Raw genomic sequence first — 14,978 nt, forward strand, 5'->3', positions numbered from 1 at the left:
TGGGCGGCGCTGTCAGACATCGCCGGCTCACATGCTCTCTGATGACGCGGTTCCGAAAGTGGGGCGGCAGCCATCTTTGTACCCCCGGCTTGTCGCCGATTATTCTTCCTTTGTTGGCCCCACATGATTGGACTACATTCCTGCTTACCTAATATAAAAGGGAGGGCCCCGCTGGGAAGACGCCACCCCCGGACGAAGGCATCTGCCGAAACGCGCGTCGTGCTTGGCGTCTCCTCTATGCGGGATTATGAACCTGGGTATGTACCTTCATTCATCTAGACATTTGGTTTAATCCCTCTAGGGCTGTTTGCATTTTTTGCTTTAAGGCTGGGTTTACTTGCTGCTCATGCCCTGCATGTATGTTACATACACACACTAAATAGCGTTCTATACATAGAATAGCACTTCATATTGCACATAGCACTTTTTTCTTGCACTGTCTAATCATTGCATGTCAGGCGTAGTCAGCACAAACTTGATATGTTTTCTACCTCATATGTCTTTAGTACATTTGTTTATACCTTGATAGTACTACAAATATATCCTGCATAGGTTGACGCCTTTTAAACATTGTATGACTCAATTTTTAAATTGTATTTGTATTTGTTAATAAAATAAATTTCTACTACTTATTACGTCTGGGTTAATACTTGACCATTTTTTCTATTAGTTTTTTTTACAGAGGATTGACAGACATAATGCAGGATGGATCAATGATATTTTGCGGAGATTGCATGGTGTCCTCTGTCTTGAGTGACCTGGAAGAGGCATCAGCCCTCACATTTTTGTCGGCAGGGCGTTAGTGGAGCTCAAATTGGAACAGTAATTGTAAAGAACAGCGACCACCTGGCTTGAAGGGGATTCAGCCGTTCGGCAGACTGGAGATAAGTGAGGTTCTTGTGGTCGGTAAATATCAGGATGGGGTGAGCTGCGCCCTCTAGTAGATGTCTCCACTCCTCCAGAGCCAATTTGATGGCCAGTAACTCCCAATCCCCAATCGAGTAATTGCGGTCTGCGGAATAAAAAAGTTTAGAACAATAGCCACATACCACTACCTTCCCTTTGGCACCTCTCTGGAACAGAAGTGCGACTGCACCAATAGAGGAGGTGTCCACCTCCAACGAAAACTGTCGAGATACATCAGGATGATGGAGAGTAGAGGCTGACATGAAGGCACTCTTAAGGCTATTAAATGCAGATTTTGCCTCTGGAGTCCACACCTTGGCGTACATGTCCTTTTTAGTGAGGGTAAAGGTGGGAGTTGTCAGTGAAGAGAAGTTTGGGATGAACTGCCGGTAGAAGTTGGCAAATCCCAAAAAACGCTGTATGGACCTTAAGCCTTGAGGGCGTGGCCATTCCAGGATGACTTTACCTTCTCAGGATCCATCTTGAGGCCCTGATCTGAGATGATGTAGCTCTGGAAGGGTAGAGAATTTTTCTCAAACACGCACTTCTCCAGCTTGGCATACAGGCGATTGTCCCTTAATCGCAGCAGAAATTGACGGACATGTCTCCGATGAGTCGTCGGATCTGGAGAAAAAAATCAAGATGTCATCGAGATAGACCACAACACAGAGATAGAGGAGATCTTGGAAGATGTCATTGATGAACTCTTGGAAGACCGCGGGAGCGTTACACAGACCGAAGAGCATCACCAGGTATTCATAGTGCCCATCTCGGGTGTTGAATGCCGTCTTCCTTTCGTCACCCCGGTGGATCCGGATTAGGTTTTAAGCCCAACGCAGGTGTAGCTTGGCTCCTCGTATGCGGTCAAATAGTTCAGGAATTAGCAGCAACGAATATCTGTTCATGACCGTGATTTAATTCAGGCCCTGGTAGTTGATGTAAGGTTGAAGAGATTCGTCTTTCTTTTTGACAAAGAAGAACCCTGCCCCGGCCGGGGAGGAGGATTTTCGTATGAAACCCCTCTCCAAATTCTCCTTGATATTGGCAGACATAGATTGAGTCTCTGGCAAGGAGAGAGGGTATACCCTTCCACGAGGAAGGGACGCATCAGGAACCAGTTCAATAGGGCAGTCATACGACCGGTGTGGGGGCAGCGTCTCAGCCTCCTTCCTGCTGAAGACATCCGCAAATTGTGAGTAGTGGGGAGGCAATCCTGCCAATGACAGGTGTAGAAAAGGCTGGACCGGATGGATCTGCCCCAGACAGCGGTTGAGACACTTGGGGCCCCACTGGAGAACCTCACCAGAATTCCAGTCCAGAACTGGGGCATGTAGTCAAAGCCAAGGTAGGCCCAGCAGCACAGCATTGACGGCTTTGGGCATATTAGCTCCGAATGAAGGGCTCCAACCCAGAGCTTCAGTGGTTTGGTCACAGATATGATTGGATCGGGCAGAGGCAGTCCGTTCACAGAGGCAACAGCCAAAAACGTCTCCAGAGGAACTGTGGGCAACTGAAGAAGATCCACTGGGTCTCTCTGGATGAAATTAGCTGTGGATCCAGAGTCCAGGTAGGCAGAGACCCGGTGCGACCTCTCGCCGGACCCTATGGTCATGGGGATGGATAGTTTTGAGGAGAGTTTTTTTATTCAGCGCTGTATGACCTAGGGTTGCCTCCCCAACCAATGCTAGGCATTGGAGTTTTTTGACTTGTGAGGGCACAGACGCACAATAACATGGCCTCCGAGGCCGCAATACAGACAAAGTCCCGATGTGCGTCTGCGTTGTTTCTCCTGGATGGATAATTTGAGCCGGTACACCTGCATAGACTCCTCAGGTGGGACAATGAGTGAGGGCAACAGAGATTGCTGGACAGTGGAGGCCAGTGTATGGAACTCTCTCTCCCAGCGAACCTCTTGGGATCATTCCCGGAGCCTCATGTCGACCTGGGTGGCAAGCAGAACGAGTTCATCCAGGGTAGATGGCAGATCACTAGCGGCAAGTTCGTCTGTGATTTTGGAAGACAGTCGCTGCCAGAATGTAGCTACCAAGGCCTCGTTGTTCCAGGACAGCTCTGCCGCCAGGGTGCGGAACTGAATGGCGTACTCGCCCACGGAGATGTCTCTCTGGTGAAGAGTCAGCAAGGCGCAGCTGCTGACGAGACTAGTCCATGTTCCTCAATCACTGTGCGAAATGTCCGTAGGAACCTTTGGAAGTCACGCGCCTCTGGTCCCTGACGTTCCCTGATAGGATTCGCCCAAGCTAGGGCCGTGCCACTAAGCAGAGAGATTTTTTTAAAGCAATCCTTGCAACATCAGAAGGGAACGCTCTGGCATGTAACGTGAATCTGGCACTGGTTCAGGAATCCCCTGCAGATACTCGCGTCTCTGACGTAACGAGGCGGTAGTGGCTGTGAGAATCGGGAATTAGTACTGGTACTGACAAGAGGTGTAGCAGGAGGAACAGTTGGGGTAACAGGAACAGGAGCTGTGGAGACTGCAGCTTGCGCATCCAGCCTATGTGCAATGGCGTTCACTGCCAGGAGGAGTTGATCCTGTCGTAACCGGAGGTGTCTCACAGATCCGCTTGCATGGCTTGTGACGTCATCAAGGTCTTGGGTTGACCAGCGAGGTCCATGGCCTGAGCGTACTGTCATTATCTGTGGGTATGTGGACACCACCGTAGTCCCTTCTTATAGTCCAGGGTGGTCATGGGTTAATTGGTAAATATTTTCATGTGCGCTCGCTGGCCCTTTAAGGCAGGGCACGAGCATGTGTGCGCACCCTATGGGACACAGCTAAACGGAGCGGAGGTGAGCGCTGGTGTCTCCTGGGGAGGAGATGCGGCCCAGCGCTCACTGATTCATGGCTGACAGTAACAGACTTGTGATCTTTCTTCCCGCTGTCGCTTGCAGCCTCTCACCCCTCTCTTGTACAGATACAACAAGGAAGTAAAATGTTTTGTCCTGCTCCCCAACTTTAAACGAATGCTGCGCCAGAAAATTGCACCTAGGGCTTTGGTATAAAGGAGATTAAAGTGTTTAAAGTCGTAATCTATGACCGAAGTCCTTGGCGGAGAAAGAGTTAATAGTGGAATGACCATGGTCGATGTCCTCCATAGAACAAATATGATCTGCTTTACAATGTAGATAGAATTGAAATGTGGTTCATTTGTATGAAGTTTTAACAAGGCATTTATCACAGGAGGCCGTGTTTAGACTGCAGTAAGTTTTTAAGCCAATTAAAGTTGGAAATACCGCCAACAAACAATGGAACATGCAGCATTTCACTTGTTTATTTTTTCCATTGTTTGCAACTGTGTGTTTCTCAGAATAGATTGTGCCAGCCGCACAGTGTCTACTTTAATAATCTATAGAAGTCTTCCCACTACGTTATACATTTTATTTTGTGGCTTATGATAACATTTTCCGCATCACTGCCAAATGATATAGGAAGACAGCAATTAAATAGCAAATTTACAATAGGTTAGGAAATATTATTTAAACAATTGTGTGAAAAGTAGCAGGGGAGATGAAAATATCGTACTGATTAGAATTTGCCCAGCAGGCTATGTCACTGCTCACACTTTAATATATACAGCACAGAAATCATTAGAGTTGACCTTGCTGGCAAGAACAGCATCACAATGGGGTCTGGTTTCTTAACAAAGTCCCTAAGTGGTTGGGATGTGGAGACAGTTGCATATCAATTCAAAGTTATTACAAAAATAAATGAGCTGTTTAAGCGTTCCAATTGTTGGCGTGAATTGTGAAGGAATGGTAAGGAATGACCGTTGTCAGATATTGTTCATTTTCAGCAAGTGTCACAAATGTCAGTGATGGAATGAGCTACTGAGCGGTACAAGTAACTGCTTGCAATAAGCAGAGACAGATTAGAAAAATGAAACATACTACACAAGCTACTGTCATAGATATGTGGTGTAACCGTGTCATATCTGTCAGACTTCAGATGTGCCTCGTCTATAAGAAAAAAAAACAACTATATTCACATGCTATCAGCAGACGTACATTTAACCCAAAATGTCTACAATTTTGAGACCTTGGCCACTCCCTAAAATCATGCCCACTTTTCTCTGCACTTTTCAAATTTGGCGAGTGCTGGGAAAAGTGGCACATTTTTGCGAAAATGTTTTGCAACTTTTTACACCAAAAACTGGCGTAAATTAATAAAATCAGTTTTTAGAGATATTTTTTCTTGCAATTTTCTGTTTGCTAAAATTCAGTGGCCAGATATTTGACGGTAGTCAATAGTATAATTTTTGAAAACATTTTTAAAACCTGCAACTGCCTATATAACTTGTGTAGCAGCTTTTTAAGCAATTTTTTAATGCCATTTTTTGTGTGTGTAAGGGAGCCCTTAAGCTAGAGCTAGACGGCGACTTTGGTCGTGCCTCTAGCAGGGCTTAACAGGAGCCTTTAAAAATGACAATATATTGCAATACATTAGTATTGCAGTGTATTGTACCAGTGATCACTGGTTCATGTCCCCTAGGGGGACTAATAAAATGTGTAAAAAAAAGTTTAATAAAGTTTTTAGTAGTGTAAAAAAAATATATATTAAAATAAAAAAAAATAAAAAAAACCTTTTCCCTTTTTTCCTCTAAAGGTAAAAATTATATTGAAAATTGGTATCGCTGCATCTGTAAAAGTCCTAACTATTACAATATAGCATTATTTAATGCGCATGGTGGATGCAGTAAAAAGAAAAAATATAAAACTCTAGATTTGCCGTTTTTTGGTCACTTCATATGCCACAAACATGGAATAAAACGTGATTGAAAAGTCTCATGTAGCCCAAAATAGTACCAATAGCAACTACAACTCGCCCCTCATACTTTTCAACAATGGAAAAATAAAAGAGTTATGGCTCTTAGAATATGGCGACAAAACACAAATTTTATCTTTAACAATTGGTTTCTTTCTTGTAAAACTATACTGAAGAAACAGAGCATATAGCCATATGTATATAAGAATATATCAAATTTATTTCAATAATAAGACAGACAATGCTAAAAAAAAAAAAACATGAATGGACAAGGTACAATAGTGAAAATACATGGTACATTGGAGCGAGACCAAAAATGCTGGATGGTATGTACAAGTTAGAAGGCTGTTGTAAGTTCACACAGAATGTATGATTGACCCCAAATGGGTCTAAGTTTTAATAGATTCTAATCCCACATAGGTAGCTCTAATAGCAGATAGGAGGAAATAACTCGCTCGACCACAACGACCCCAACGCGCGTTTCGCTACGATGTGCTTCCTCAGGGGTATATTAAGTGAAATTTTGCTTCTTCTCCGGAACAGTCAGTGCATGCTGCGGAGGGAAAATTCTGTACCGCAGCCTATGGTCCGCAGCTGAGTTTTCCGCAACGTCTGAACTAACTTGCCTAAAAATGTATTGAAACAAGTGTAAAAAACGGCCGCTGGAGAATTCCCTTGCAGACTGTCCACAGCGGAATTCCACATCAATTCCACCATGTCTAGCCGTGCCCTATAGGGGTGGGATATATTAAGCAGCAAGTGAACAGTCAGTTCTTGAATGTGTTGCAAGCAGAAAAAAATGGGCAACTGTAAGGATTTGAGAAACTTTGACAAGGTCTAAATTGTGATGGATAGACGACTGGGTCAGAGCATCTCGCTCCAAAACGGCAGGTCTTGTGGGATTTTTCTGCCATGCAGTGGTTACTACCTACCAAAAGTGGTCCAAGGAAGGACAGGTGGTGAATGAACGACAGGGTCATGAATGCCCAAGGCTCATTGATGCACATGAGGAGCGAAGGCTAGTCTGTCTTTTCTGATCCCCAAGTAGCGTGCTGGCTATGATTACAGATCAGTCGGAGTATCCATTCTGACTCTGGTCCACCTCCAATAGCACGACAATGGGCACGTAACCAACAAAACTGGACCATTAAGCAATGGAAAAAAAGGTAGCCTAATCGGATGAATCATGTTTTTTTGTTTATTTAGATCATGTCGATGGCCAGTCGCTTGTGCAACGCTTACCTGGTGGAAGAGTTGGCACCAGGAGGCACTATGGGAAGAAGGCAAACCGGTGGAGGCACTGTGACGATCTGGGCAATGTTCTCCTTGGAAACTTTAGGTCCTGGCATTCTTGTGGATATTACTTTGACATGTACCACCTACCTAAAAATGGTTGCAGGCCAAGTACACCACTTCATGGCAATGGTATTTGCTAATGGCAGGGGCCACTTTCAGCAGGATAATGCTCCCAGCCACACGGCAACAATTGTTCAGGAATGATTCAAGGAACAGGACAAAGAGTCCAAGGTGTTGGCTTTGCTTCCAAATTCCCCACCTTTCAATCCGATAGAAGATCTGTGGTATGTGCTTGAAAAACAAGTCCGACCCACCGCCTCGACGGGTCAGAGCTGTTTTGGCAGCACAAAGGGAACCTACACAATATTATACAGTAGGTTTTACTGTTATAGCTTATTGGTGTACCAAATATAATGTATGTTTTGGCAGGGGTGTAGATTGAAGCTCCTGGCCTCCAATGAAAAATATTTAATAGGGCCCCCCACCTGCCATTTAAAATACTTTTTTCTTATGTGGCAGAGGGACATTTGGTCCCTCATAGGCACTTGGGTCCGGGTGCGACTGCTTTCTCCTCACCCCCTATGCCCCTGTGTATTGAGCTTTTGTATAAAGTTTATTCATTTGTTCAATGACCTAATTAATCTTGATAGTAATAACAGTACAGCAAGCTAATTCAGCATACGATACCATCAATCCTTCATCTAAAATCTTTATGGACCACTGGGACATCATAGCATCTGTTTTGGTTGATGCTTTTGCAGAATATACCAATACAGCAACTGATTTTCCAAGCAGGTCACTGTGATGGGATTATTTAGCTCATAGAGGGCTAGTCACTCAAAGGGAAAACACAGTCCCCAGAACATATGGCCATGTACAATTACACTGCTGGTGTCACTTTTGTCATAGGTTACGAAAGCAGAATTCATGGGAAGAGACAGTCAGAATTCAAGAAATCTAAACGATTGTTATTGCTGATGGGAAAGGTACATTCTATTACATTCATTTTTTTATATAATTTTTTTAATGTATACTTTTTTGCTCCTGTTTTGTGTTTAATTTTTCGAGCTTAGCTTAAAAACAGAATTTGACAATATATGACAATATCTGGAACTCTGAGCCTAATGATGATATATTATGAAATTAATTAGCATAGAAATTACCTAAAAAGAAACAATGTTCATAACTGGAGTTACACTTTATAAAAACAACCAAGCTATTAGAAGAGAAAACTATATATAAATATATCTAATTATATGTACATATAAAACATAACTACTGTCTTTATAAAACTATAATAATAAAGAAGGGGAGATGCTGAGCATGGGAAAATAGTTTTCTATGATTTGATTCTGTATTTTCATGTATAAAGCTGTTCAAATTCTGCCAGGACTGAGAGAAAAAGCCTGTGAATACTGCTTCCCCCGCTCACACAGTGATTGACAACTCTACCTGTATACAGACTCCTACAAGAAAAAACGTCTATCACTGTATGGGCAGAGGAAACAGGATTCATCCGCTTTCTCTACGAGTCCGGAGAGCAGCCAAGAAGGACAATGACCAAATTACAACATGTGTAAAAATAGTTGGGAACAAAAGCAAAAATATTTGCACATATATTATTTTAATTATGAGAATACAAAATTCACTGGGCAAGTCAATGGTAACTGAAATAGTTTAAGAGCAAGTATAAGGGTACATAAACTCATGAGGGAAAAATTGCTTATTGGACACTGACACTGCAAAACTCTGCTCATACAATATTAGTGGTATTAAGGGTATTCATTAACTAAAGATTAAAAAAAAACAAAAAACATCCAACTCGATCCTTTAAGTAATAAAAAAACTGTAACTGGATTGTACACAAACACAGATCAGCTTCTTAGTCATTTTGGTAACCTAGACTTTAAGAAGCATCACATGGCATGAATCAATAATACAAGTGAATATTAGAAACATATATCTTATTAGAGAAAAATGCCTCTTTCTCCACTTATCAACCTATTTCCTCTCCCCCTTCCCTCCCAACTGTTCACTCACTATGAATGTACTTCTTTTTCCATCTCAAGACAAGACAGACTATCAGCTCACTGGGGGATCAGATTACAGCTGTCTATGAGGGGTGTAACTAGGAAAGACCGGGCCACATAGTAAACTCTTGACTGGGCCCCCCAGGCACCACAAGCAGCCCCCTTATAGATAGTGCCCCTGTAGAATATGCCATATAGCCCCCCTGTAGACAGTGCTATACAGCCCTGCCTACAGACAGTGTCACACCCCACTTGTAGATAGCGCCCCCACCTCTCCCTTGTAGATTGTGCCATACAGCCCCCCCTGTAGATATCGCCATAAAGCGCCCTTGTATATAGCGCTATACAGCTTCCACTGTATATAGTGCCACACAGCCCCCCTTAGTAGATAGTGCCGCACAGCCTCTCCTTAGTAGATAATGCCACAAACAGACCCTTGCAGACTGTGCCACACACAGCCCCCTGTAGACAGAGCCACAGCCCTCCCCCTTGTAAATAGTTGCATACAGCCCCCTAGTAGATAGTGCCAGACAGCCCCCCCCCATAGTAGTGCCACACAGACCCTTGAATATAGTGATACACAGCTCCCCCATGTGTATAGTACCACACAGCTCCCCCTTGTGTATAGTGCCACACAGCTCCCCCTTGTGTATAGTGCCACACAACTCTCTCTTGTGCATAGTGCCACACTGCTCCCCCTTGTGTACAGTGCCACACTGCTCCTCCTTGTGTATAGTGCCACACAGCTCCCCCTTGTGTATAGTGCCACACAGCCCCCCCCCTTGTGTATAGTTCTACAAGGCAATGGCACATCCGAGAAAGTTGTATCATTGTTTTCTGCATTGTCCAGACTGGCTAAAAGGTTATATGAATGACCAGCAACCAGAAGGTTTGATATACCCTGTGAATTCATGAACATGCCATAAAGAAGCTTAAAGCACCAAAAAAAGCGAGAGCTTGAGAAACATTACCCATGTGGTAGCTGATTGACAGACAATTGTCTGTAAATTTTCAAACCAGTGACATTATGTAACATCTCCGGTTCTATTAGAAACTGAAGAAGAAACCCCACTGGAATATGTAGTCCCCTCTGTAAGCATACACTGTAGCTTTGAAACAGGTATGACAAAAACTATTCACAGGCAGCAGACTGTAGAATAGTGGCAAGCTCAACATTTAATGGGAGCAATTTTTGGTTAGACACATCATCACTGACACCCAAATGGAATCTGAAGTGGATCTATACTATATAATTTGTAAACTATATTTTTTTCTTGGAACTGCGGAAAGCCTGGAGTGGTGGACCAGGCTAAAGACTGGTGAAAGTTAATTACATATTATGGGAGTTATAGGTAATGGTAGTGTATAATTCAGCTCTCAAGGATTAGAACATACCTTAAAAGCTGGTTGAGTTTCAGGGGTTTGTCTAAATAATTTGCCTAATAAAATCTACCTTCAACTAATGTTATCCCTCTTTCCTTGTTGATTATGATTTTCTGCAGCAAGTAAGAATTCATTGCTTGTCTCAATAACATCTTCCATCCTGTAACATTTTGTAATTTGTCTAGAACTATATACCCTTAGGATAATACATTATATCATTGTCTTTTGCTAACAAGCCAGCAAATTGATCTCTCACTTCTATTTTATAAAAAAAAGGATGAGATGGTTAAGAAGCCAAGAAAGTAACGGTGCCAACACAATGACAATCATTTGAACAGGGATAGTCAGCTACCTGTCACTTGTTGTAAGACACATTTTTGCTAATTCAACAGACTAAACTTCTTCTTATAAACAGAGTATATAAGCAACAATGAAACTAAGGGCTCTTAAAATGTATTTTTTTTATATATGTATATGAATATATTTTAAGAGCCCCTAGTTTCAGTGTTGCTTACATATTCTGTGCAAACTATTTAGGCAGTTGTGGGAAAATGCTGCAACGTAAGAGTGCTTTCAAAAATAGAAGTGTTAATCGTTTTTTTATCAATTAACAAAATACAGAGTGAATGAACAGAAGAGAACTCTAAATAAAATCAATATTTGGTGTGACCACCCTTTGCCTACAAAACAGCATCTATTCTTCTAGGTACAATTGCACAACGTCATGGATTTTGTAGGATTATAGTCAGGTGAATGATTGACCAATTATACCAAACAGGTGATAATGATCATCATTTTCATATGTAGGTTGAAACACAGTCATTAACTGGAATAGAAACAGCTGTGTAGGAGACTTAAAACTGGGTGAGGAACAACCAAACTCTGCTACAAAGGTGAGGTTGTGGAAGACAGTTTCTTGTCACAGGTCCACCATGGCAAAACTAAGCACAGCATCAAGACACAAGGTATTTATACTGAATCAGCAAGGTCTGTCCCAGGCAATGATCTCAAAGCAGACTGGGGTTTCAAGATGTGCTGTTCAAACTCTTTTGAATAGACACAAGGAAATGGTCAACTTTGAGGACCGTAGACGCAGTGGTACGCCAAGGAAACAGTGCAGCAGATAAGACACATCATGCTTACTTTTCTTCTAAATCGGAAGATATCTAGCAGTGCCATCAGCTCAGAACTGGCAAAAACCAGTGGGACCCAGGTAAAGCCATCTACTATTCAGAGAAGTCTGGGCAGAAGTGGTTTTCATGGAAGAATTGCGACCAAAAAGCCATACCTTTCACGTGGAAACAAGGCCGAGCGACTCAACTATGCACAAAAACATAGGAACTGGGGTGGAGACAAATGGCAGCAGGTGCTCTGCACTGATGAGTCAAAATTTGAAATGTTTGACTGTAACAGAAGGCAGTTTGTTTTCGCCGAAGGGCTTGAAAGTGGCACAATAATGAGTTTCTGCTGGCAACAGCGAAGCATGGTTGAGGTTCCTTGCAAGTTTGGGGCTGTTGGAGTTGGGGATTTGGTCAAAATTAAGGGTGTTCTCAATGCTGAGATATACAGGCAGTTCATTATTCATCATGCAATACCATTAGGGAGGCGTCTGATTGGCTCCAAATTTATTCTGCAGTAGGACAACGACCCCAAACATACAGCCAGTGTCATTAACATCTATCTTCAGTGTATAGAACAAGGAGCCCTGGAAGTGATGATATGACCCCCACAGAGCCCTGATCCCAACATCATCGAGTCTGTCTGGGATTACATGAAGGGACAGAAGGATTTGAGGAAGCCTACATCCACAGAAGAACTGTGGTTAGTTCTCCAAGATGTTTGGAACAACCTCCCTGCCAAGTTCCTTCAAAAACTGTGTGTAAGTGTACCTAGAAGAATGGATGCTGTTTTAAAGGCAAAGACTGGTCACACCAAATATTGATTTGATTTAGATTTCTATTCTATTCATTCACTTTGCATTTTGTTAATTGCTAAAAAAAAATATTAATACTTATATTTTTTTAAAGCATTCTTACTTTGCAGCACTTTTCCACAACTGCTAAAAAACTTTGCACAATACTGTATATATTTTTGTTTTAACATTTTTGCCAATGAGTGATGAATGCCACTGTATTCATCAGGGCCTTACATTGAAAATCTGCATCAGGGAATAATACCAACCAGCGGCCGCGCACCTTTCACGGCGTCCCGTCCTAGAGGCAGTGTAGCGCTCCGTCCGTCATGGGAACGGGGAAAGGTAAGTACAATCTTTTATTTGGAGGGGGCTGTGTGGTAATATACAGGGGGGAATTGCTGTGTAGAACTATATACAAGTGGAGGGGGGCAGTGTAGCACTATATACAAGGGGAGAGAGGGGGTGTGTAGCACTATATAAAGGGGGGATTGCTTTGTAGCAGTATATACAAGGGGAGGGGGGCTGTGTGGCAGCATATACAAGGGGAGTGGGATTGCTGTGTGGCAGTATATACAAGGGGAGGGGGATTGCTGTGTAGCGGTATATACAAGGAGAGGGGGGATTGCTGTGTGGCAGTATATACAAGGGGAGGGGGATTGCTGTGTGGCAGTATATACAAGGGAAGGGGGGATTGCTGTGTGGCAGTATATACAAGGGGAGGGGGATTTCTGTGTGTCAGTATATACAAGGGGAGGGGGGATTGCTGTGTGGCAGTATATACAAGGGGGGCTGTGTGACTATATAAAAGGGGGGCTGTGTGGCAGCATCTACAGGGGGCTGTGTGGCACTATCTACAGGGGGCAGTGTGGTGCTATCTACAGGGGGCTGCATGGCACTATCTACAGGGGGCTGTGTGACACTATCTAAAGGGGGCTGTATGTCACTATCTACAGGGGGGCTGTATGGCACTATCTGCAGGGGGGCTGTGTGGCACTATCTATAGGAGGCTGTGTGGCACTATCTAAAGGGGGCTGTCTGGCACTATCTGCAGGGGGCTGTGTGGTACTATCTACAGGGAGCTGTGTGGCACTATCTATAGGGGGGTCTATTTTGTGCTATCTACAGGAGGCTGTGTGTGGCGCTATCGTCAGGGGGGCTGTGTGTGGTGCAATCTACAGGGGTGTCTGTGTGGTGCTATCTACAGTGGGATCTGTGTGGCGCTATCTACAGGGGGCTGTGTGTGGCGCTATTTACAGGGGGGCTGTGTGTGGCGCTATCTACAGGGGGGTGTAACGCTATCTACAGGGGGTTTGTGAGGTGCTATCCACAGGGACAGTGGTGTAATGAAGGATTCTTTCTTTGATGCTTATAATTGGTGTTTATAACTGTCTATTTTACTGGTGTATTTGCAATATTATAGTATTTAAAAAAGTAATTAAAACTAATTTAAAATACGTTTTCTTATTCTCTTATTTAGTCGCCATATTAGCGTTTACTGGGGGTATTACTTTTCATCATCAGATTGCCCACCATTGATGGAGACCTGGAACATTGCTTCCAACATATACCTCCAAAGTATTGCTCTAACGTGAACATAAGAGAACTTTACTTAATGCTGGATGTTGTTACTGTATATTAGCAGCAATGTAACATGGATTCTTGTGTATTATGAAGCAGTAGGAGAAGGAGTACAGAAGAGGCAGCAGAGATTAATCCTGTTTATGCAGTGAAAGATTCAGATTAACCCTTTACAAGCAGCTATATTCTCATCAGGGAATTAATTCACCAGGTTTGAGATTTGCTACTGGTAAATTTATGAGAAAAGAAGGGGAATTTATTCTCCAATTGTATTCTAGGAACTAGAAAATCCTCAAAACCGCGAACAGGCGAATTGATTCTCTCACCCCAAATCCTGCCCAGATCTAAGGCTTTACTTTGCCAATCAGAGGCTGTATAGACACACACACACACACACACACAGTTAGTACCTCACAAAGAAGAAGGAAATCTCATGAAATTTGGACATCAGTATGCTGCAATGAAAGGAAAAAATGTGTCCTGTGATACTAAGTGAAATCCACTGTTCTGATAATGATAAGTCTTAACCTACTGATCTTTGTGTTTTTTTTCAGAATTGATAGGTCCTCTTTAAAGGGATTATCGGCGTTATAAAAATTAATGGCCTATCCGCTGGATAGGACATCAATATTAGATCGGTGATCACCGATCATCTTTTTGAAGGAGCCAAATGAGCGCCACAGCCTCTTCATTGTTTACATGGTTCTTCTTTCTGTTCGCACCTTAACGCGCGATTACATTTGTGAATGGGACAGTGGTGCAATACCTTGCCCGGCCGCTACAAATGTAACGGCGCGTGCAAGTACGAACATAGCGTATCCTAAGAATAGGACATCAGTTTATATATGCAGGTAATGAAAAAGATAGAGCAAAAGCAAAAATGCAGGCTCACCAAATGCTTCTTAGTACTTGTGGTCCTTCAATTGTGGAGTTCAACAGAGGGGAGATTACAGGCTTTACAAGGAAAATCCATATAGCAAAAGGTAAAAGGTCTTCCAGCTCATCCTTAAAAAGTATACATTGTTCTTACACATGGCTTTGATTCTGAAACCATAATCTGTAGTTATTTACCAATCGTTGAGAATATTCA

This window comes from Rhinoderma darwinii, chromosome 4, assembly GCF_050947455.1.
Source record: "Rhinoderma darwinii isolate aRhiDar2 chromosome 4, aRhiDar2.hap1, whole genome shotgun sequence".
In the NCBI taxonomy this organism is placed as follows: Eukaryota; Metazoa; Chordata; class Amphibia; order Anura; family Rhinodermatidae; genus Rhinoderma; species Rhinoderma darwinii.